At 46.3% G+C, this 25,781-nt stretch overlaps 1 protein-coding gene across 5 annotated transcripts in view; it reads right to left on the minus strand.

Annotated features, from left to right (window-relative positions):
• Positions 1–24,716, minus strand: part of FAM135A (family with sequence similarity 135 member A) — a 171,100-nt gene extending 146,384 nt beyond the window's left edge. For 3 of the 5 annotated variants that reach the window (XM_074991081.1, XM_074991078.1, XM_074991083.1), the window contains exon 1: positions 24,084–24,440. The gene's annotated coding sequence lies outside the window, so the exon portion shown is untranslated. Of the gene's footprint in view, positions 1–23,160; positions 23,206–24,083; positions 24,441–24,695 lie in introns of those variants that run through there. The other 2 variants (XM_074991080.1, XM_074991079.1) reach the window with 2 other exon arrangements.
• Positions 24,717–25,781: the final 1,065 nt, after the last annotated feature.

Here is a 25,781-nt window from a genome sequence, read left to right on the forward strand (position 1 = left end):
AAGCAGAAACACCTCAATTAGCAAATGAACATTATTTGGTTTTCTCTCTAGAAAGAAAAGCACATGTTTGCAAACCAAGATTTATAATTAAAACAGGCAGAAATTAGGTTTCTACTGATGGAAACTATTTGGCCACAAACCAATGCAGCGAAATCTTAACCTCCCATGGAAATCAGCAGAAATTGAGGGTATTCAGCATTTTGCCAGCTCAGGCAGGCCTCTCCCAGGATTGTGAGGAGACTGGGAGTATGGAAAATGAAACTACTGCAGTCACTATCTTTCCCCTTTTTTCAAAGAAGAGTGAAAGTGATCAAAGTACTTTGGCAGTTGATTCATTTGTCCGCTTTTAATCTGCAAAATACCAATTATGAAAATTAAATATAAGTATCTGAAGATAGGAAAAACGTGAACTCCTTAGAAAATCCACAACAGGAATTCCCAACCTATGGGTTGGGACCCAAACATAGGTCATGATTAGATTTGTTATGGGCAGCCAGCAGCTGGGAGTTGCATGTGGCTCTTAAAGGAGACATTTGCAGCTCCTGAATGCTGCCACATCCAGGAGCTCTCTTTATCAATAGAGAAGCAATTATGTATTACACAGACAGCTTCTCCTCCTTTGATATTTGTAGTTATCCCAGTCAAACCACTTAATAGACTCTTGTAGTAAGTGATTTTCACCCCTCCCTTCCCACCTTTTGTCCCCCTTCTGTTTTACATAGCTGATTTGTCAGTTTTCAATTTTTGTTTGTATCTTACCCCAGCCCAAGTGTGACCCCCCCAGGTCCCTGAATGTGACTCCCCCCAGTGTCCCATCCCCTGAATGTGACTCCCCCTAGTCCCTCCAGTCTCTGAGTGTGGGATTTAAGCTGGGGGAGTGGAAGCGAGCAGTTTGGGGATGAAGATCTTTCCCCTACCACAACTCAGATCAACTATAATAAAATAATAACCATAACAACAATAATGTTATTATTTTATCATTAATGTATTTTCCATTTTTCTATGAAATAATTACTATGAATATATAAACATGAGGGGGAACAATTTTATATTCTTGCCTAAGCTGCAAAATTAGCTAGTTATGGCACTGATCCCACCCCCGACCTCCACCCCGTTTTAGAATTGCCTTGGGGCACCAAGTCTGCCTAAATTGTCCAAGTGGGTCCCCGTCTTGAAAAGGCTGGGAACCACTGATCTAGAAAGTAAGTTAAGTGGATAATTTTATTAGATTTTCAACTTTAATGAATAAGCTGCAGGTGACTATCAGAGCAGTTAGGGTAAAACTAAAGAATGGTGCGACAAAAGCCAACTAGCCGAATATTCTCCAATACTTCGTAATAGCGTAAACATGTCAAAGACTGTACAGATCTTGTATTGGAGCTAAAATGTGTGGCTTACGTTTGCATCAAACCTACTGCATAAATACAACATAACATTAAAATTGCTCAGCTCTAAAAAACTAACATATCTTCACAGTGACCTTATTCTGAGTGTGTTCCTGTCCCTCAGAAAACAACTGATTCATTCTCTTTGTTGAAGATGCAGAGGAAAAACTGTACAAGGCTCAGAAATTCATATATTCATACTTTCAAAGAACAGAAGGGACTACTGTGACCAGTCTGATCTCCTGTATAACACAGAACTTCCCTGAAACAAATCATACAACATATATTTTAAGAAAATATCAATTATTGACTTCAAAATTGCCAATCATAAGAGAATCCACCGCAATTCTTGATAAATTGTTCCAACAGTTAGTTGGCTTCACTGTTCTAGACACTGAATTGTGCTATACTTTTCTCAGTTAGATTGAAGAAGCCTTATTAACTATTTGTTCTCATATAGGTTTTCATGGATAGTAATCAAGTCACCCTTTATCTCTCTTTTTAAAACTAAATACATTGAGCTAAACCAACACTCTCAGTCTGTAGGAATATTTTCAAAATAAAGTATACTAGAAACTGATTTTAAAAAGTGCAAGGTATCAAAAATGATGCACTAGTTTTACAGAGACTAAAAAAAGCCTTCATCATTTCAGTCTTCCCACTTCACTGTTTTTTCTAAACTTGATTTTGAATTTTTATGACAACTTTGTGACAGCTTGGATATTAGGGGGAGCTGATATCTAACCTGCATTCACACATTACAACTGCAGTTAACTATAATTATAAAATTTTAACAAGCACTCTAGTCTTTAATGATTACATTTAAACATATTTAAAATAGAGAGAAAGAGAATGTACACATACATATATAAAGATCTTTCATACTCAAAGTCACAGGTTCAGTCAGGAGATATTGGTTAGTTATGTGTACTTAAAGTCAAATTTATTTTATTAATATGTTTTCACTATGTTTTACGAACGATAACCCTGCAGGGATATAACAACTCTAAGAACTAGTTTACATTCTAGTCCTCTTGTCACAGCTTTTGGCTAAGTTCAAATGACAGATTTTTTTCTTAACTGATTATAAAATAGTCAGAAATAGTCTAGGGCAAATTTGCAGGGCATGACAATTAAAGACCCAAACTCTCAACCATGCCATCTTTTAACTAATTAATTAGATAAAATAGGATAGAAGCATTAAAAAAACACTATTGAGGAATCCCAAAGTGGTCTTTATATTAGGTATTTAACTATGGACATCAGGGCTCCCAACCCACAGAAATTTCATTTATGAACAAAATAGGAAAAATTTACAAACAAATTTTTAAGGACATAATTTTTGTACTACGTTAAGACCACATAAATGGCCAAAAGTGAAAAGTAATCATTGCCATTCATACATCACAAGAACAGTATGCTATTTTACTCACTTTCATTTAGTCAGTCATGTTGCCAATGTGCTGATGCTAACTCGGTGGGATAATGTAGATGATTCACGTTACATCACCTCAACAACTGAGCTAAATAAACAACTAAAACATCCAATTTCCGCTGCTCCACAGTAAAATGGCTGAAGCAGAAGAAATGTAAGTACTATAGAATAATTGCTATTTTTTGAAATTTTATTTCACTTTTACAAAATTTATGGACACCTATATTTTTTATGGACTTTAGGGACATACCCAATTTCAGCTAAGTTTTTTACAGACTGTACGTAAATTTACTGATGGTTGGCAACCCTGATGGGCACATATCATATACACATTCTCTCAACATTTTTGGAAAATATCAGATGATTTTTAACATAAAGTAAAATTCTGATTCATGTGGGGGTTGCGAGAAACACAACCCCCACATACTCAAATTTAATGTGAGTCAGAGAAGGGGGACCCCTTCCTCCTCCTCCGAGCCCCTGCGAGCCTAGAGCCAGGCGCAGCAGTGCCTGGTCACTTTCCAGGCTCCTGCTCTGCCTCTGTGAGCCAGGTACAGCAGTGCCCTGTCAGTTTCCCAGCTCCCGAAGGCTTGTGGGAGACAGGAAGATGACCAGGTATGGCTGCACCTAGTTCCCAGCTCCCATGGGCCAGAGAGCCTTTGTGCTCTGCCTCCGTCGTCTCCCTCCCTCATCCTCCAAGCCCCCAGGAGCCAGATGCAGCACTACCTGGTCAGTTTCCCGGACACTGCACCTAACTCCCGGCTTAACAGGGGCTTGGAGGAGGAGGGAGGTGGGGGGAAGACCCTCAGCCAGGGGGAGGAGGAAGCCAGGCGCATCAGCACCTGGCTCATTTCCCAGCTCCCTGCTGCTTGCGGAAGCCAGGAAACTGACCAGGCATAGCTGCGCCTGGCTCCTGGCTCCCTGGGGCTGAGGGGCTTCCCCCCTCTTCCCAGCAGCAGCATCCCCCTGGCTTCCCCCAACTGGGGGAAGCCAGGGGAACCTGCAGGGCTGCTCCTTTCAGCGCTCCACCGCTGGCTCCAGTGCTTGAAGCCATCAGCAGAGCACTGAAAGGGGAAGTGCAGCTGCTCTTTCAATGCTCCACCACCATCTCCAAGTGCTGGAGCTGGCGGCAAAGCACTGAAAGGAGCAGCCCAGAGGCTTCCCCCTGGCTCCCCAGTGCCCCTCAGGCTCCAGCCATGCCCTCAGGCTCCAGCTGCCCACTTCCCCTAGCTTCCCAGGGACAAGTGGGTGGCTGGAGCCCGGGATTTTGATATTCACGATAATACGATTAATGTGTATGTCGAAATCACGTAAAGCAGGAGTTTACTGTACAGCAAAGTCAGTCAATGATTCTGCACCAACTTTGATAATGCCTCTTGCAGGCTAAACATGAACAAATTACAAAGCTTAGTGAGACCCAGAATTGCTAATGGAACAGTACACTTTTTCATGCTGTAAACAGTCAAGAGTTATGCACATTGTATTGTAAAGCTGCTGTCTGTCATTTACAAACTTGTTTGTATCTGACTGATATGAAAAACTGTGAATGGAAAAAGTCATTGTTAAGATCATACTATTTAACAAGCGCGACCTAAGCTCTTGGAGTATACCTTAGATTCATACTTGCACAGGGGGAGTATTCTTAGTATGCAAAACAAAGGCTACGTCTACACTAGCCAAAAACTTCAAAAGGGCCATTCAAATGGCCATTTTGAAGTTTACTAAGGAAGCGCTGAAATACATATTCAGCACCTCATTAGCATGCAGGCGGTGGCGGCACTTTGAAATTGACGCAGCTCGTCCAGACGCTGCTCCTTTTCGAAAGGACCCGGCCTACTTCGAAGTCCCCTTATTCCTATGAGCAGATGGGAATAAGGAGACTTTGAAGTAGGTGGGGTCCTTTCGAAAAGGAGCTCTGTCTGGACGAGCTGCGTGGCGGCGAGCCACATCAACTTTGAAGTGCCGCTGCCGCCTGCATGCTAATGAGGCACTGAATATGTATTTCAGCGCTTCATTAGTAAACTTCAAAATGGCCATTTGAATGGCCATTTTGAAGTTTTTGGCTAGCGTAGACACGGCCAAAGGGTTTAAACTTCTGCTACTAGTTTCATAAATCAGATACTGCACAAAATAAAGAAGAGAGTTTTTTGCAGTTTTCCTTAACCCAAACATATCCAATGGGAAAAAAATCAGTTTTAGCTGAAACACAGATTACATATACTATGTGATTCACTTCATAAGTACATAAACAACAAGCAGTCCGGCAGCACCTAGAGACTAACAAATTTATTAGGTCATGAGATTAATGGGTAAAACCCACTTTACAAATGTGAAGCTACAGACTAACACAGCTTCCCCTCTAAGATTTCATAAGTACAGTTACTCTTCAAACATAAAAAGGCATAAATTGTCCACAATGAAGCTCTTACAATCCTGAAGTACAACAAAAGTGAACAATAATGTTTCCTGACTAATTATTTAAGTACTCTTTATTATTTGCCAAGAAACTGGTATATTTTTACCAACTTAGGTCCCAGTCCTGCAGCCAGTTCTCTGGGATAGACGCTTGTGCTTGTTCAGAATCACACAGGAGCAAGAATGTAGAAATGTTACAGCTGGCACAGAACTTTATTTAATTTTTTACCAGACAATCTAGATGTTTTAAAAACATGTCAAATTGATTCTTAGCTGTGTGTATATTAATTTAAGACTTTTAAAACTGACAGAACTCTGAATTCAACTGCTCTGTCTTTTGCAAGTTTTCACCATTTTGATGGAAAGAACTTTAACACAATATTCTTTGCACACACATTTAGGCGTCTGGTTTTAAACGCTAGGAGAAAAAGGGAACAATCTCACGCTTACATTTCATTACCTACATATCAGCCTTTTATTATATGCATTAGCTACGCATCAGCCTGTTTACATATCTGACCTTTATTTTGTATGAGTTGAAGTATTTCCATAGCATCTTCATTTTTTTTATTAATTTGATTAAATCAGATTTCTGCTGAAGCTGTAACAACAACATAATATGTTGTTTATCAATCCAAGTTTTGGAAATTCTGCTTGTTTGACGTCTGTTTGTTTTTAAGACTGGGGCCTTGAATTCAATTTTGGTGCAACATATTCTACATTTGGCTTGAAATCCTAAGCTTTCAATGTTAATTTAAAAATATATATAGTAGTATATATCATGTGAGGAAGCCTCCAGGAATATGCCCATCCAAAACTGGCAACCTTAGCAGAAATACAATCTTAATGTAAGTTCTACCAAATGTCATTTGGACCACCTTTTTCAGACTGGTGACCAAAAATGGGATGATTGTCATTGAAGAATTTTTCACATTTCACTATTTGATTTCGACTAGGGCATGGCAACCTTCGCCACATGGACCATCAGAGTAATCCACTGGCAGCCCACAAGACATTCTGCTGACATTCACCATCCACAGACATGGTCATCCACTACCCCTTGCAGGTCCCAGTGGCTGTGGTTTATTTCCTAGAGCTCCCATGGCCAGGAACAGGAAACTGCAGCCATTGGGAACTGATGGGAACCGTGCCTGAGGACAGCAAAAATGAACAAAACATCTCTTGGCTCTCCAGCAAATCACCCTGATGGGCCACATGCTGATGGTTGCCGACCCTTGTTTTAGACTGTTAAATCCTATTTCTTTTCCAGAAATCCTTGCATGGGATGTATAAACACCCATGCATCATGAGCACAGGATGATAACACCTCATATACGCTCATCCTGAGATGGCTGAATAAATGGCAAAGAGCCACACTTTCCTCTGCATTCCCAGATGGATGTTTTTCTTTTCATCTGCAAAACCAACAGCATTTTCCTTTGAATGGATGCTTATCACTATTATCAAAACAGACTAAAAATCTTACATAAATGTTATAGTGACTCCTTTATTTTTTCATTTTTTTTTTACATGCAGCATCTAGAAGTGTATGACAATTTAAATCTGCCTGCAAAATTATTTCTAGAACAAGGTGCTATACTAAAGGTAAAATTATCCTAAAGAAATGTAGCAAACTTATCAAGTTCAACTTTATCCATAAAGTAAACAAAAGGGCAATTAACTGATCTTTGCAATTTGAGTATCTAAAGTAGACAGACGGCTCCAAAACAAAGCCAATATTGAAGAGCTGATAGAAGACCTCACAAAGAAACTTAAAATTATCATGTACATGTTTCAGAAACAGGGGCCTTAAAAACATAACAAACTTAAGGATCAGCACTAACAACTTCAATAGGCACATGAATCTAAAACAAGCAGTTTTCTGTGCTTTTTGAGAGGAGCATGAATCCTTTTTATCACTATAACTACTGGCAACATTTAAATTTTACTTTAAAATACAGCTTAAAACTCCCAAATCCAGCACTCTCTCATTCAGCAACATCTGTTGTCTGGCAGGGAGGAGGCGGGGCCAGCCAGACCAGGCCAGGAGCCCAGGGCAGGGCAGCCACAGTTGATCTGGTCCTATGGAGAGGCTAGTAGCAGCCAGGGAGCACGAGCCAGAAGCAGCAGCAGGGAGCAATAGCCCGGGCTGGTAAGCTGCCTGGGCTGCGCAGTAAGCCATGGCCCCAGAAAGCTGTGGCTGGAGAGGGGTGGGTGGGGCTGGGAGGTGGTGGGTGGGAAGCCTGTGTGAAGGGAGAGGAGGTTGGAAAGCTGTGGGCAGGGAGCCCAGGAACAGGGGCTGAGGTCAGCAGGGGGGCAAAATTGACCACGCCTTGTCTGGCAAAATCCCTGGTCTAGGACCGCTCACGTCCTGAGAGTGCCAGACGAGGCAGGTTGAACCTGCAGTTATATATTAATTTGATTGTTTTCCCTACTTTTTACTTGTCATGTTGAGTAAGAAAATCACGTACTGATGTTTTGTAAACACCAGATTACAACTTAAATTTATGTCAGTTAGAATGCAAAACAACCAATTATGAAGAATAAAAAAATAAGTGGAACTGCTATACAGACCCAGTTTATACAAAGCCCTGCTTACCTTTCAGGTATTCAGAGTTTAGTCATCAATGCCATCCTCGTAACTCGGTTTCACCCATTCTTTTCCTGATCCTATTTGTTAACCTCAGGCCCTTCTATAAATCACCACTGACTCCAAACAGCCTTCTTTTCATGCAGATTTCCAAACAGTTCAAGAACTGTTACTGTTTCCCCAAAAGGAACAAGAAGAAATTTTATGTAGTCTGATATTACATCAATTTTTTTTTAAATGTTTCCACCTTAACTTGCCTTGGTAGCCTTATGTAGTGCAACAAGAACATCCAGTAAGGATGATAGTGTGATCTAACAGAGTAAGCACAGACTTAGGCATGAGGAAGATCTCAAATTCTCGTGTAAGCTCAGCCACTCTCAGTGTAGCTTAGTTCTTGACCCTACAAATTTACGATCCATTTTCATTAATTTCACAGTCATAGGATTTTAAAATGGAAAATATTAATCGCAGACATGTAGGCTACGTCTACACTAGCCGGCTACTTCGAAGTAGCCGGCACAACGTCGAAATAGCACCCGGCGCGTCTACACGCGCCGGGTGCTATTTCAACATTGGAATCGACGTTAAGCGGCAAGACGTCAAAATCGCTATTCCTATCAGAAGATGGGAATAGCGCCCTACTTCAACGTTGAACGTCGAAGTAGGGTGTGTGTAGGCGATCCGCGCCCTGCTACTTCTTAATAGCGGAGTCCTCCATGGCGGCAATCAGCTGAGGGGTTGAGACGCTCTGTCCAGCCCCTGTGGGGCTCTATGGTCTCTGCACTCAGCAGCTCTTAAAGCCGCAGGGACCCAGAAACCCCATAGCAGGAAGCTAGCAGCGTGCACACAGCAGCCCTGCCACATGGTGTCCCTGCACTGCCAGAGGGACATCATGGCAGCCAACCAGCCTCACGAGCGCCCCCAGAGCTCCCCCTCCGGGCCATCCCAGGGCTCCCAGGCCTTCAGCCAGCAGGGTAGGAAGCGGGGCCCCTCCTGGACAGACCCTGAGCTCCGAGACCTGCTGGGGCTCTGGAGGGAGGAGGAGGTGCTGCATGTCATGGGGAGCAAGCAGCGGAATGCAGAAGCGTTCGCCCAGCTGGCCGAGGGCCTGGCTGCCCAGGGTCACCCTGCCCGCACTCCTGACCATGTCAGGAGCAAGGTCAAGGAGTTGCGGCAGGGTTACGCCCGGGCCCAGGACTTGGCCAGCTGGTCTGGGGCTGTCCCCGCCGCTTGCCCCTATTACCAGGAGCTCAAGGCTATCCTGGGCCTCTGGGGCACCTGCTCCCCTCACCCACCCTTGACACCATGGCTGAGGAGCCCCAGCCGGCCTCGGAGACAGGGTCAGGACCGGAGGCCAGCCCTGCCCCCCACGCCTACAGCCGGGACCCTCCACCCCAGCCACAGAGTGGTCCAGTGAGGAGGGGGAGCTGGTGCTGGATGTGCCGTCCCGCATCTCCAGCCGGGCGTCTGCCTCATGGGCATCTCCGGAGCCTGGCAGTGCACCATCAGGTACGTACCCCACAGGGCACAGACCCCCTGAGCATGGGGCGGGGGCACCACTTGACTGGGGGCCTCCCACATCCCCACAACACCCCAGCCTGACATGGCCCGGGCAATCCACAGCACAGGGACGGTGCCACAGCCACCAGTGCCCAGCAGCACCTCCACCCATGGACAGTGCTGTGACCCATCCCCAGTGGGAAGGGAGAGGGGAGGACCACTGGAGGGGGCCACCCACAGGATCACTGCACGCACCAATGGGGGATGGATGGGGTGGGGACACAGGCCCTTGGGGGGATGGGGGGTGGGCCACGGGTCAAGGCTGGGTACTCACGGCCTCCTTTCCCCCTTTACCCCTATTTCTGCAGCCGCACCATCCGTCATCCCCGACAGCGCTCCCAAACCACTGGAGCACCAGCTGTCAGGGACACCACCTGCCCCAGTCCGGGTACACTCCCAGGGACGACACCGCCACACCACCACCACCTACGACCCGGAGGTGGCTGCCGCCCTCCGGCTCCAGGCAGACCTCATGGAGCAGAGGCTCCAATTCGAGGAGCGGGAGGCCGCCTGGCACCGGGAGGCCTGGCGCAAGTTCATGGACACTTTTAACCGGGTGGCCGATACCCTTGAGGAGCTGGTGGCCCATCTGCCTCCCCCCAGCGTCCTCCGTCCTGCCCTTCCCACTGCCCCACCTGCTGATGTCCCACCTGCTGATGTCCTGCCCGCTGTCATCCCGCCTGCTGCCCCACCCACCAGCTCCTCAGAGCAGGAGCCACCCAGGGCTGTGGACCCGCCTCGGCCATACCTCCCCGTGTTCCCGGCCCCCAGCCAGCCTCACCGGGGACCCCGGCTTGAGAGGGGGACCAGCCACCCGGATGCGGCGGGGGTCACGCCCTTCCACCCCCGCCCCAGAATGATGGACCGATGGGTGGCCTGCCTACATCTCCCCCCTGTAAATAGTTGTCCCCACCCTTGTATATAGTTATTTATAGTTGACCCCCCATTATAGTTTGTAGAGATGTCACCACTTGTACATAGTTATTTTCATTAATCTGTTTTTTTTCTAATATTATTATTTATTTGCCAAAAAGAGGTGACATTTTTGTTTTTCTTGTAAATAATGACAGTTTTATCTTCCCAAAACCTGTGTCCCGTGTGCTTTTGGTGAGGGTGAGGTGTGGGTGCTGGGGCGGGGTGCAGGGATGGCCGGGGGGGGGGGGGGTCGCTCACTGGGCCCCCTGGTCAAAGTACTCCCTTAGGGCCTCCCGGACCCGGACCCCGTCCTGGTGGGCGTGGCAGCTTGGGGCGGCAGCTGGCTGGGGGTAAGCTGTTGCGGCCTCCTGGGCTCAGCCCTGCATGAAGGCCTCCCCCTTGCTTTCCAGCAGGTTGTGGAGTGTGCAGCAGGCCCCCACAACCTGGGGGATGGTTGGGAGGCCCAGATCTAGGAGTGCCAGGAGGCAACGCCAGCGGCCTTTCAGGCGCCCGAAGGCTCGCTCGACCACTTGTCGGGCATGGTTGAGGCGGGCCTTGTAGCACTCCTGGCTGTCAGAGAGGTGGCCTGCATAGGTCCACATAAGCCAGGGCTGGAGGGGGTATGCCACATCCACCACAAGGCAGAGGGGTACGGTGGTGGTATCCCCCAGAGGGGGATGTAGGTCCCCGCTTGCAGTCAGCAGCATAGTCCCGGATTCTGGAAAATGCAGGCGTCGTGGGTAGAGCCGGGCCAGCCCACGTAGATGTCCTGGAAGTGGCCACGGCTGTCGACCATGGCCTGCAGGACCACAGAGTGGTAGCCCTTCCTGTTGACATAGTGGCCACCACTGTGATCTGGGGCACAGATGGGGATGTGGGTCCCATCAAGGGCTCCGAAGCAGTTGGAGAATCCCATGGCGGCGAATCCCTCGACGGCCGCGTCGTCCAGGTCCCCAACACGGACGACCCTCTTCAGCAGCAGGGCATTGAGTGCACGCACCACCTGTGTGGAGGGAACACAGGTGCCTGTGAGGGTTTGCAGAGTGTGACCCCCACACCCAGGCCCCCCTCCTGAGGCCCCCCTCACCCAGGCCCCCCTTCCCAGCAGGGAGTTCAACCCCAGGCCTCCTTACCTCCATGAGGACAGCCCCGACTGTGGCCTTTCCCACTCCAAACTGCTGTCCCACGGAGCGGTAGCTGTCTGGAACGGCCAGCTTCCAGACAGCTATTGCGACCCTCTTCTCGACGGGGAGGGCGCGCCGCATGCGGGTATCCTGGTGCCTGAGTGCTGGGGTGAGCCACTAGCAGAGCTCCATGAAGGTCTGCCGGCTCATGCGGAAGTTCCACAGCCACTGGTCATCATTCCATTCCCCCATAACCAGGTGCTCCCACCACTCGGTGCTGGAGGGGTAGCTCCAGAATCGGCGGGGCACCCGGCGGGGGAGGGCGAGGGCGAGGAGGGCCCGATGGTTGGGGGCGTCTCCTGGTCCTCCTGGGGAGGGTTCCCATTCCAGAAGCTGCTGGGCGGCTGCCCAGGCAGCATCTAGAAGGGTGCCTGCTCCACGGGAGGCAGCTTGTAGGGCTTCAAGCTGCTGCTGGAGGTCCATGTCTGCGGGCTCGAGGTCTGCGAGGCTTGTCTCACCAATGCAGCGCTGCTCATGCAGTGCAGGCCAAGTGTGTCTGGGAGGGACCCTTTAAGGGAGCGGCTTGCAGCTGCCCCGGAAGGGCTAATGTGCTCTGTGACCTGGTTCATGGGGTTTCCTGGCCCCTTATTTCGAAATAGGGGGCTTGTGTGTGTGGACGCTCCGCGTTTCCCTCCAGGGAGGCTCTTTTCAATGTTCCCCAGCGCTACTTCGACGTTGAACATTGACATTTGCCAGCCCTGGAGGATGTGTAGATAATAATCGTCGAAGTAGCCTATTTCGAAGTTCTTACTTCGAAATAGGCTACTTCGACGTTGAGTCCTAGTGTAGACATAGCCGTAAATTGGAAATGTCATTGTGTTATAGTTGTAGCGGTTCTGACCCAAAGGAAGTTGGGGTCACAAATTTATTGTATGAGGGTTGCAGTATTGCTACCCCTTCTTCTACACAACTACTGGGAGCAGCACTGCCTTCGGAGCTGGGCAGCTAGAGAACAGTGGCTGCTAGCCAGGAATCTAGCTTTGAAGGCAGACCTACTACCAGCAGTTGCACAGAAATAACAATAACACAATGTATTACACCACTCCTACTTCTGTGGTGCTGCCCACAGATCTGGGCCCTTAGCCAGCAGCCACTACTCTCTAGCCACCCAGCTCTGACAGCAGCTTTACAGAAGTAAGGGAGACGTGTATGACATTACCACCCCTACTTCTGCACTGTTGCTGTTAGGATGCTACCTTCAGAGCTAGAAACAAAGTAAACATTATCACAACCACCACTCTCCAGCTGCCCAGCTCTGAAGTCAGCACAGAAATAAGGGTGATAATAATGTGACCCTTCTAATGTACTATGAGCCCTCTGCAACTCCCTCAGGACCACCAATTAGAGTAACACTGGTCTTTCCTGTGAAATCTGTATAGTATTGGGTAAAAGCATGCAAAAAGCCAAATTTCACTGCAGGGTACCAGATTTCATCATCTGTGACACATTTTACAGGGCTGTGAATTTGGTAGAGCCCTACTTATTTTCACAGCCTGTGACTGTATGTATCACAGATGTTGTGCATTTTAGAGTTTGCCCATAGACTTCGGAAAGGTTTCAAAACATGGATAATTTATCTAAAACTAAGTGTGCCATATTCAAGTAAGTAGATACACTTAGGCAAGCCATATAGCTATAGTAGATTAAAAGGGCCATATTCACAGGCACCATGACCCACTGAACTAAAGGTATGAGAACAAAGTAGAGAAATATTAAAATGCTGTATTTTAGTTGAGACATATTGTTTAGGAGCCATTTTTAGCAATGCAGTGTACAATATAGTTAGGTGTGGCAGAATTCAATTTTTATATTTGTATGGTCAGTGAATAATGTCAAGGTTTATTTACGCATTTGCTTTTATTTTTATTTTCACAGTTGCAGGAAGCTCAGGGGTGGGGGAGTCAGACAATTTTATAACGATAATGGACATAGAGATTCAAAAAGTTAAAGCAAAATTAATAGGCTTAAATCAGACTAAGATAAATAACTCTCGGGCAGCATTTCTATTATGTTGCTCATCTGAATATTTTGATCATCATCAATGGAAATGTTGTCATTTTGTGTCTATGGTACGTAGGAAAAGTACAAAATTCAAGCATTAAAGACTGCTTAAGTTTAGTTAGGGGGAGACAGAGAAAGAGAACAGAAGGCCCCAGTCAGGACATAAAAGAAGGCTGTGAGAATAATAAGTACTATTATTTGTGGTAGGGGAAGGATGTATGGGTCTAAAAGTAATTAATAAAATAAACAGCTACAAAACAATGAAATAAGTAACAAGACAATGAAAAACTGTTATAAGCAAAGCCCCAATCTTTCCACTGCTCTGCTGGTAAAGCCGGGGGCTGAGGATGGATAGAGGGAGAAATAGGAAGCGAAAGGCCTTGGGAACATGGGTGCTGACTCTTGTGAGTGCACTGAGGCTAGAACACCATTAGGGCAAAAATACTGAGTGCAAAGCACTCCAGTGACAAAATATCCTCACCCACTTGCACTGGGTAATTCATGAGTGGGCTTCTCATTTACTGTTTTCATGATTTGTTTTATCTAACAGTGTTTTGATCAATTCCATTTTTAACCAATTACATTTCCTTTCAGTTATTTCTCTTGAGACCCCCTCTCTGGTATGTCTGTAGATTTTATTTCCCTTCTCTAACTGTGTCAGCTTACAGACCCCAGTCTATTTTTTAATGTTTCCCTTGACCTCTAATCTTTCCTAGAGGTTGCACCTCCCTGGTCCAGCATGCTGGAGATATCAGTGGTCCCAAATAAGGATTTTGCGCTGGAATAGGAGAGGTTAATGCCCCCTGGGTCCGTGGCTGCCCCCTGCTGGCCACAGCTCCCCCACTCTCTGGCCACAGCGCAGCACCATAACTGTCCCCAGCCCCAGCATTCTGTTTCTACCCCCGGCAGGGCTGTCAGGGATGTTGGTACTCCATCCCCAATTTCTGGTCCAGGACTATCCCTTTTCTTGCAGGTTAAGGGATGTTGCCAGAACACAGAGGGCTGGTTTTAGGAGGTGCAACCTGTACTTTCCTTTTTCACCACTTCCAAGTCCCCAGCCTCCTGTTCTTCTATCATATTGCCTCTTAACCCACCTCTAAGTAATCTACCAGTACAGCATCTAGATGCATCTCCTTCCTCTCTAATAGCTTTTATCAGCTGCTCCTTTGGGATGGATGCCAAACCCTGTACCCAGGTCAAGGTGTCCTTCCACTGCCTGTCTCTCCCCCACAAGGAAAACCATTCTATGCTGTTACATCACAGCTGCAGCAGGTGCCAGTGGCAGCATTACTACACAGGCTCTGTGGCTTAAATAGTGAGGTCTCACCTACCACATATGGGAAAAAATAGAGATCTTTGGGTATTTTTAGGCCAAAAGGGACTACTGGATCATCTTATCTGACATTCTGTACACCACAGCCAAAGAACCTGTACTGAGTCTAGTAATGCAGGGATGGGCAATAAGCAGCCCATGGACAGACACAGTTCGCCAGGGTTAGCTCCTGGTGGGCCACCAGCAATTATTTACCTGCATATCCTCAGGTACAGCTGCTTGCAGCTCCCACTGATCACCATTCCTGGCCACAGGGAGCTGTAAGAAATGGTGTTGCCATCCACACTGATTTCCGCAGCCGTCATTAGCCAGAAATGGCAATCTGCATGAATCTGTACCTGAAGAGGCACAGGTAAATACAGTGCCAGCAGCCCACCAGGGCTAACCCTGGCAAACTCAGTCCAGCCTGAAGGCCACATATTGTCCACCCCTGCCATAATGGGACATATTTAGGAAATTAAAAGACTGGTAAAACAAAAGCCGATCAGTGCAAATAGGCTGATTTTCACAAACAAGGTGGCTCCACCAAAATCACAGAAAGGAAGGTTCCCACACTATTGATGTATATTCTCTATTGTGTTGTTTCTAATAAATATATACCAAAAGATGCTATCATATTAAACAAAATGTTATGAGGTAAATATGCTGCTGGAGGTACTGTAATTGCATCCCTTCTAATGATTCCTGAGACAGGAGAAAAACCCAAGATAAATCACTCAAAAGTAAAATGCAAATCTTGCAAAAGGAGAAAAATTCTGAATGTATTTCAAATAGAAATACTAATGAATTCTCTGCACCCCTTTTCTGACAATATTATAACAAAACTTTTGTGTTTTGAGATGTCTTCCACTTCAAAGCTTCTAAGGCTACGTCTACACTAGCCTCTTCATTTCGAATGGGGCATGCTAATACTCAAGGTTGGAAAATGCTAATGAGGTGCTGCCATGAATATAGCATAATGACGGCCACAGCAAACTGAAAGTGCTGCTTTCGAATCGCAAGCCACCCTTGTAGAGGGGGTCCTTCCAAAAGGACCCTCCAGTCTGCAAAAGCCCCTTATTCCTATTCGGTTTTAGGAATGAGGGGCTTTCAAAGACTGGAGGGTCCTTTCGGAAGGACCCCATCTACATGGGCGATGCACAATTCAAAAAAGGCACTTTTGAATTGCCGTGGTCACCATTATGCTAATGAGGCGCTGCATATTCATGGCAGCGCCTCATTAGCATCTTCCAAGTTCACTCATTATTATGCCCCTTTAGAAAAGAAGGGGCTAGTGTAGACGTAGCCTAAGAGTGATGAAAAAAGGAAAGTAAACACAAACTATAAAACAGTACTGTCAAATGAAGATTAAATTGACAGATGTGGTTTTATTTCCCCCTCCCAAATTGGGTTTGTATTTGCTATATTTCAATCCATGTTCTACCTAAGAATTGCAGTCACATATTTTCATTCCATTCCCAGTATTTCCCCGTGTTTGCCATAGGAACTGTGCTGTCACAGTTTTCTATTTTCTGTTTAAAATAAACACAGATTGATCCCCTGACATCTCACTGACCCCAAAGACTGGAAAAAAAACTCTTTTCCTCCCTTCCTGCTTCCTTGCTGCAGGCCCTGTTGCTTTTATTGTTGGATGCTTCGCACATTGTTCTGTGAGAAGGAATTATTAAGAAAGACATTTCTACGAGTATTAATTAAATTTCATATACTATAACAAATACCTGCTGCTGCAGTTCGAAATGAGAGTGCGTACAACTATTTTTAACGACTACTTTTATATTTTGAAATTAAAACAAAAAAGTCTGCAGTTTTCTATGCAAGTTTACAGAATCATAGAATAATAGAATTCTAGTGCTGGAAGGGACTCAGGAGGATCTCTGGAGGTCATCAAGTCCAGCCCCCTTCCCAAAACACGTAAAATATTTAAAAGTTAAGGTGACCATCCGTCCTGTATTAGGCAGGATGGTCCTGTATTTGGGACACCACAAAGGCGTCCCTATTTATATTTTAAAAGGGACCAATTGTCCCATATTTGGGCCCTCCCCCGCTGACCTTTTCTGCCAGCAGCTGCGGAGGATTGGCCCGGGGGCATCCAGAGTTCATAAATAATCTGGGACGTACTACTCCTTCTTAAATATTTGAAGCTGAGTTTTTAACTCCAAAGGCAGTTTAAGTGCTTCTAATGCAATTCTGCATTTAATGATGCTTCAAATAACCGAAATGGATTCACAGCCTGGCCAGGGATTCAGACAGACCTGCTAAGAAACAGCCCTATATCAAGACCCAAACCCTCCCACTCCTGCTATCAGCACAGATAGGGCTAAGATAAACACTGTTTGGTTATTGTAGGGTCATCTGCTCAGTAGGGTAAATATTGTCCAATATTCCCAAGCCTCATTTTCAAAATTAATGAAGGCCAGGAGACTCAACAGTCTATAGGTCTCCAATTCCCACCAATTTCACTGGGTGTGGAGCATCTAAAACACAGGAGCTGAACACCTAATACCTTGGAGGAAACTGGCCTTCAGTAATTTTGAAAAGAGGACTTGGGCACTTTGGAAAATGTGACGCAGTGAAGTGACTAGTCCACGGAACTCTTGGCTTCTCCTCTTGGCTGAGCAACATTTCACTGAAAATGTGGTTCCATCAAAATCGAGATCTTTCCATCCATCGCCAAATGGTCACATCAATTCAATTTTATAAGAAAGGTGCAGTCACCTGAGCAGCTTCCTGCGGAATCACCATTGTCACCCTGTCACATTTTTTTTTTTGCCGTTCAAATGGCATTTCCCTTTGCTCTTTGGATGTGGAAAAAATGTTGGTTTAGCCATTTCACTTGAGGGAGTTTTAGATTTTTTTTCCCATCTACCTTTTTTCAACTTTTCCAATGGAAGAGGGGAGGGAGGTTAAAGTGGGAACAGGAAACACTGTTTCACTTTTCTAGAAAGAAGAAAAACTCTCATCCATTGAAAGGTCAGAATGTCCATTCTGAATCCTCTGCTCATCTCATCTCATCAGGCCTGAGACCCATCCCCCGATAATTTCCTTGCTTGCCAATGAGAGCAACTTTCCCTCCTTTTTATAACTTCTCACAACTTTTCTTAGTGGCGATAAGAGGGAAGGGCATATAACCGTCAGAGCCCCAAACCCAAATGGAAACAGACATTTCTGATTTCCCCAAACAAATTATTTTAAAGCCAAAATAAATCCAGGAATTTGTCCCTTTGTATCAAACAGACATTGGGACATGTCCCTTTTCTGGATGTCCCACGGGAAGCCGGGGATTTTCAGTGGGAAAATCTTGCAGTGGGATTTTTGCAGGGTCTCACTTGGCTTTGCCACTGGCCTCTTGGATGACTTTGGACACTAGATTGTCAGAGGTATATCTGCAGCTAACCCCCATGTACCTTTCAGGTTCTGCGCCTATGTGCTTCGTCCTGCTCTGTGTCTGTGCAGCGCCTAGAACAATGGGAGCCTGATCTTAGTTGGCACTACTATAATACAGCTCATTCTTTTCCTCCACAGGGCTGGGCCGGCTGCCGAGTCCCTGCTGCTACCCAGGGCTGCTGGGGTGGGCCAGTGGCTGCCACTTCCCGGGGCTCCCGGGAAGGGCTGGCGGCTGACACCTCCTTCCCGGCTCCCCAGGGCTTGACGGAGCTGGGAGGAGCTGCTCCTCCCCACCATATCTCCCTGTTCCATATTTGGGACAAGGAGATATGGTTACCCAATTAAAAGTGAAAATATGTTCTATGCCAAATGGCGTATTCTGTATACAAATTCAGCAAATCACCAAGCAGGTGCTCAATGACATTTCTGTTCAGCAAACCGTACTTAAGTCCCATTTAAGTAGAACTTTCACACATGCTTAACTGTTTTGCTGAATCAGAGCCATGTAGCTTGACTCTGGAATCCCTCTTGTAGGTAGCCCTTACACACAGGCAACCAGACAGTAGTCAATGAGAATGTTCATTTAAGTATTTTCAGGTTCAAACCAGTTTTTTTTTTTTTTTTTGCTGTGGAAGTAGGGAGAATTTCCCAAATGCACAGTCACTTTCTAGGAATAGCAACATTTTCTACACAAAACACAAAATATGCATAACCCCTTTCTTGCTCTTACTACACAGGTGAGTGTGGGGAACATCCAGCTGGTGGGATGGACGGAGTTTATCAAGATTGCCTGCCTGTGAGCCATCAGACACTGTTTACCTTCGACCCATAGAGTTCACAAATAATATCTGCAAAGACGAAACTGTGGCTCTTCAACACAAATGTTAAGAATGTGCTCTTGTATGGATGCAAGACCTGACGTCCTAAAAAGTCTTCAAATCACAAGCTACAGATACTCATAAACAGACGACTGAGGTACATCCTTTGCATCAAATGGCAAGACTTGGTCATAAATGAAGAGCTTTGGAATAGAGCAGGACAAGAAACGAGTTCAAATCAAGAGAAGAAAGTGGGGATGGCTAGGCCACACTCTCAGAAAACCATCATTCAGCATAGTCCGTCAAGCTCAGACATGGAACCCACAAGCAAAACACAAAAGAGGAAGACCTCAGACAACATGGAGAAGATCTACTGAGACTGAACCACAACAACTGGGGTACTCCTAGGATCAGCTAAAAGTTTTGTCCCGAGACACAGGGAAGTTGAGAAGACCCTGTGCACATTGCCATTCCCAGCCAATGGCATGTGAGAGTAGGGGTGCAGACGAAGTCCCCACTTTCCACAGCTCACATTAGCCAGGAACTGAGAATCACTAACCCTGATGAACTGCATCTGGACAGGTTATAAGGAAAAAAAGTCAAATGAAAAGATTGTTGTTGTATTTATATCTACTGAATATGTAGCACTGGTTAATGTGGAATTCATCAATTTTTTAATAAAAACTTATATTGTCTAAAAGAAAAATCAAAGCGAAATCAAACATATTTGCACTGAAAGTAAATGCTAACTTTAGACATATGAGATCTGATGCAAACAACTTAGAATTTACATATATCACGCGTAACAGAGGACTAGCAAAACTGTCAAGAGCAGGGGTCTGCAACCAGACCAGCGAGAAGGGCCATTTTTTTAAATTCAGTTACAAAATCAATACTTCAAGAGCTGCAAAACATGTGAATATGAAACAGTCCTTAACAAATTACATCAAACCATACTTTTTATCACCCCTATTTTAAGAACAGTGCACACATATGGATTTAGACCAGTTAGAAAGTTAAGTTACCACCATCTCCAGGCTTAACCTGCCTCAGCCCCTAAATCCACCCCTTATCCCCAGGCTTAACCCCTCTCAGCCCCAAACCTGTCCCTCCCATCTCCAGGTTTAACCCCACTTAGCCCCAAACTGCCCCTCCATCCTCAGAATTAACTTGCCTCAGCACGCAAAGCTCCTCTGTAGCCGCTGCCCCTGCTGCTCCCTGCCACCACCGCCTCCACCTCCTTCTCAGCAGAGCGGCACAGCTCTGGCAGAGCAGGTTCAGCCGCCCTCCCCCACCAGCTCTCCTCTAGGCTTAGCGCTTCCCCCACGTGCAGCATGGGCAGCTCCCTGCCCTGCTAGCTTCCTCTTCCAGGGCTCCCCGCCCTGCCAGGGCTTTCTTCTCCAGGGTTCCCTGCTGCAGCTGACTGCTCAGCAACTCCAGAGGCTGCTGCCACTTAAACAAACAAACAAAAAAAAAACCAAACAAACTAAATTCAGTTGGTTTAATGACAGGCAACTGAATTTAGTTTCTTTGCGTAAGCACCAGCAGAGCTCAGAGCCACAAGAGAAGTCAGCAGCAGCACTCAGAATTGTGGCTCCTTAAAGAGCCTCATGCAGTTCCAGAGCCACAAGTTGCCAACTCCGGTCAAGAGCATTTACCTACTCATCTACAAAAGCCACTGATCATCTCTCATTATCAAGACAATGAAAGCTTTAAAGAATTTTTATCCCCGTAAAATAAATAACTAGATTTCCAACATCTTTGTTGATTGAGTAAGTAGAATTTACTATGACTGCATTACAGACGTTTCAGATTTTTGACTTTAAAAAGCCCAAAAGAATTCAGACACAAGGAACACTAAAGACAAATAAGCTGGGTTGTCTGAGATCACAAAAAGCAAAGACCAGTTATTTTGGCTTACACAAGAGAAGAAAGAATGAGGGACATTAGTCTATATGAATAAAACATTTTACAAATGTTAGTAATAAAATCTTTAGTTCTAATTTCTTCCACTGCAATTAATTTTAATGTTAATCATAAAAGGTCCATTTTCTGGTTTAAAAACCTATTCAACCATTATGTTAGATTAATCCTGGCATGTTCCCAATCACACCTGACTACTCTTCATGCCAAAAATTTTAAACAATAACAGCATAAATGTATTTGTCACCTGAGCTAGATGTAAGGACATCATATTCAATTAAGTAAAGACAGCATCTTATTCTCCCTATGGAAAAATAATAACTTTCATTCACTACATTCTGTAACTAAATTTAAAGTACTACATTTCATACAAATATCTTAAAAAATTTCTAACTCATGCTCTGTTATTTTAGTCAGTTACAAGCTGATACTGAGGGCTTGTCAATATTGTATGCTAACTGAAGTAGCAGCACTAATGTCCCTGTTCTGGTGAAGATGTGATGAGTCAAATGGAGGGCACTCTCCCTTTGACTTCAGTACTGCACCTCCCCAAAAGATGGAAGGTTTGTTGGTGGAAGAGCTTCCCCACTTGATAAACATGGTGTAGACAGCATTAGGTTGATTTAACGTACATCATGGGGTGTGGTGGGTTGATTATTTTTCATCCACCCCAGGCAAGGTAATTTAAATCACAAGTGTAGAACAGACCTGAGGGAAGCTCGAATGAGACCAAATATGCTGTGAAAGAACCCTAGAAATACCGAGGGAAATCAGAAAAAGTAAGGATGAAAACAAACTCCAGCTTAGGCACCCTGTCTGGTGCAAAGGCAGTATATTTTAATCTACTTTGACTTCCCTGTTGTGGATGTGTACAAGGTGAAAGGATAGTCACTGGGATGTACACAGAGAGATGATGGGCTTATGCCTCATTCATATAAGGTTTTTTCAAAGATGCATCACTGATGTCTCACATCTTGTTTGCCTCTTATAGAGCATCCTTTCAGGTTGAACAGGATCAGGGAATTTTTACAGGACCTATATATGGAAGTTAAAGTACTCATTGCACTCTTTCATAAACCAATAATTGTTTCAATGCCACAACAGCAATGATGTGCCAAAATAATTGATCCTTACTGATTCAGGTTGTGTGAACATCCTCCAATTTACAAAAAGAGCCAGGCACCATTTTCAGTTGTTTCTCATGCTCAGAATTTTAACAGATTTCTATATTATCAATCAGGGTGCTGAAACGGGGATGGGGAGACATGGCAGCATCCCGTGGATTTAAGTGGTTTCCATCACATATAGGGTTTACAATTTTGTTCAATGGCTTTCAAGAGTGTCATAAAAATATTACAGTGCCACTGTTATTAATGCAATTAATGTTGTCTACAATATTAAGAAGAGCCTCAATAACAATTTCACCTCTTGACAGCTCAAGAAATGAAAAACTGAGTAGGATTTGCATTTTGGTCCCCTCAGTAGCAAACTTAAAACAAAGCAAAAAGAAAAGAAAAAATAAAATCAACCCAGTATTGTGCCTTGTCCACTGATAAGCTTAGACTTCCTCCTAAACTGACATGTTTACCCTCCAACACTAGCAGCAAACACAGAACAGAATAGCTAGGTGGACCTTAAACAAAACAACACTTCTTTAAAACATGTGGCTTTAAAATTGCCATTTTCCTACATATAACAATACCAGTACATATTATCATAACTAGATTTTTTAAAGTTATTTATTTGTTATATATGCTGTGCTATTTCTCTCCCAAATCGTAAAAATCTAGTAATCATTTCTGTATGGCAACAAATTTGCAGTCATATTCACTTTCAGTGTCCCATGTGCTAGCATGAATATTTGTTTAAAAAAACTTTTCAGAGTTCAGAAAAATGTTTAGATTGATCTTGATTTCATAAAATATTTCAAACAACCTAAATACGAAACAAAATTTAACATCAAAGAGCTATATTAAGGCAGTCTCCCTAAGCAAATCTTATTTAATATGACTATTCCCAGTCCTACAACAGCCCTGAATGATTACTCAAATTCATTATAATTGTGATAGTTTGATTTTTTTCTCTCTTTAATACACACACAGCTAATGGAAGCTTACATATTTGCTGAGTGAAAAAGAGATCACTCATAATAAGAGTAAAGTCCAATTCACTGTAATACACATGTAATTACACAAGTTACATTTTTTAAAAACAGACCTGAAATATGCTTTCCTTTCTGCAGCAGGAATGGTAGTAACACTTCCTTTCTCCCCTACACAGAAGCACACTGCCCTACGTGAAGTTTCTGCAATTGATGGTGTCCAAATGCATTTGGCAAGTCCTTTCAGTGCAACCCCTAAGTAGCTCTGTGTACCAGGAAATAGCTATAAAATATTCCCAGCAGACATCCAACAACTTCTAGATTACACGAAGAAACAATATCCTATTAGCCATTATGAGAATTCTCCAACAATGGGGCAGTATTAGAAAGAACCCGAAGAAAGGCAACAAAAGCCCAGGGCTGCCTGCTTCGGCAGGGGACGCTGCCACTCACCCCCTTGGTGACTTGCTCACTTTACCAAGACAACGAAGGGGGAACTACTCTGACATATTCCCAGCACTTTCTCTCACCCGGGTTAAACAGAATGAAAATAAAACCCCGCCGAGGCAGAGCTGCTCCCCAGGCGAAGTGCAAAGCGCTAGAATTAACCCTTAGCCAACGGGGTAATAAAAGGGCCGAGAACGGGAGCGCGGCGACTTGCAGCACGGCCGGGGGGCGCAGGGGTTGCAAAGGGCGCCCATCCGGGGCCCCGCACGTCCCAGAGGCGGGGGCAGAGAGGGACGTGCAGGAGCGCGGCTCCCTGGTTCCTAGGCTCCCGGGCTACTGCCCCGGCGCCAGGCGGGCTTGGACGGATCGGCGCAGGCCAGAAGGCAACACCCAAGCCCCTGCTGTCAGTGCCCGGGCTTCCCGCCCCACGCCCAGGCCAGAGCCAGGAGGACGCGCGCGCACCGCGCCGCCCAGGAGCGTTGGTTTGAGCGCCAACCCCCTCCCTCCAGCCTGCCTCGGCTGCGGCCAGGCGTCCGGCCCCGCTCCGCCCGCCCCGGGGTCTGCCTCACGGGCGGCCCCTTCCCGCACCAACCTGAGCCCCAGGGGGGCCGCGGCTCGCCCCGCTCTGCCCTCTCCCAGCAGAGTCCAGGCCGCGGCAGCGCCGGGATGGCGTAGCGCACACATCCGACGCCTGCTGCTGCGGGAGCGGCCTGTGTCGTCGGCGCCCGCTCCGCTGGGAGGGCGGGGGGTTGCCGGCCGCGGCCGCCGGCGGGCACACGCCGCTCCCGCCCCCAGGAGCCGCGCGGCTGCAGGAGCCCGGGCGGGATGGGGGCGCACAGGCCGGCGGCGGCGATAGCCCCGCTACCGCCGCATCCTCCGCCCGTTTGGGTCTAGCCGCGGCCGCCTACAGGCTTGGCGGCGCCGCCGGACCCCGGCGCTGCCCCCGGCTCCTGCGCTCTGCTCTGAGCCGCCTCCTGCTCCCCCTGCGGCTGCCGCTCGGGCTCGGGCTCCCCCTGCTGCTGCTGCGGTTGTGGCTGCGGCTGCTGCTTACGAGGGAGGGTCGGGCGGGAGCCTGCTCCGTGCCAGCGGGTGCAGCTGGCCCGACCCGAGCCACACGCGACTGGCCGCGGCAGGAAGGTGCCCCTGGCAGCCCCAGCGGCGGCGCTGGAGGAGGGGGGCCGAGAAGCGAGGGCACAGGACTCACCCCTATTTCTGGCTCGGAGGCAGCGTGGGGGCTCTCCCCCGCGCTGGGTCGCAGCTCCGCGGCACGGCTTGGGGCTGGGTGACAGCAGCGGGCGGGGTAGAGCACACCAGGCCCCCTACTGGCCGCTCCTGGGCGCCCCCGTCGCTCACACATGCTGCGCTCCAAACATGCCACTGGGCTCCGGGGGGCAGACGCCAGGATCGCACGGGGAAAAGCCCGTTTCAAATAACCAGGCGAAGATCTGCCTTAGGGGCCGTACGCACAGAAAGGTCCAAGGAGGGAAAAACACCCCAAAAGAAAAAAATCCAAAATCTGAAGGGGTGGTGGACCAGACTCCTGCCGGGCAGTGCCTTCAGAGAGGCAGCATTAAAGATGATTATTACCCTTCCCTAAGCACACTCTCCAGCCAGCACTCTCCCTATCGGAGAGCGCTGTGGCAGGTACTGAAGGAAAATGAGAGCACATCTGCAAAAAGACACCGAGAATAACAACACTGTAGTACCAGGAGACTAAAAGGGTGAAGATGCTTTCCAAATTCACAAGATCCTTTCAGTAACCCCCCGCCCCCCAAAATAAAGAAGTTAGCTAGTGAAAATAAGAAATTCTCACCAAGGGCCCAGAAAACAAAATCACTTACACCAACCCTTCCACTTATCTTCAGTCCCCAATTTCTTAGTGGTATGACAGCCTCCCCTGCCTTCGAAACAAGTCTGTCGAAGCACACTGGAATTTCTGTCTGGAGTCCAAATTCAACATGTAGCCGCTTTGTAGATGTTTGTGTTGGGATTTTTTTTATAAAACTGGCATGGTTGGCAGACCTACCTTTAGTCTTATAAACCTTGTAGCTTTCTAGCTGCCTGACAACCAACTCACTGCAATGTCAAATATGATCAGAAGTCCATTTAGATATCACTGTTTTGGTAATACAGTTTTCCAGTGAACTGTTGTCAAGAAAAATAAGAAGATTAGTCTGGTGTGGTTGTCTAGTCCAAATTGGAACCCAAGAACATCTTAGCATCAGTCATATGGAGGAAGGCCTCACCATGGTTGGCACAGAAAGAACAATAAGATTATAGATCGCTAATG

The sequence above is a fragment of the Carettochelys insculpta genome, chromosome 3, assembly GCF_033958435.1.
Source record: "Carettochelys insculpta isolate YL-2023 chromosome 3, ASM3395843v1, whole genome shotgun sequence".
In the NCBI taxonomy this organism is placed as follows: domain Eukaryota; kingdom Metazoa; phylum Chordata; order Testudines; family Carettochelyidae; genus Carettochelys; species Carettochelys insculpta.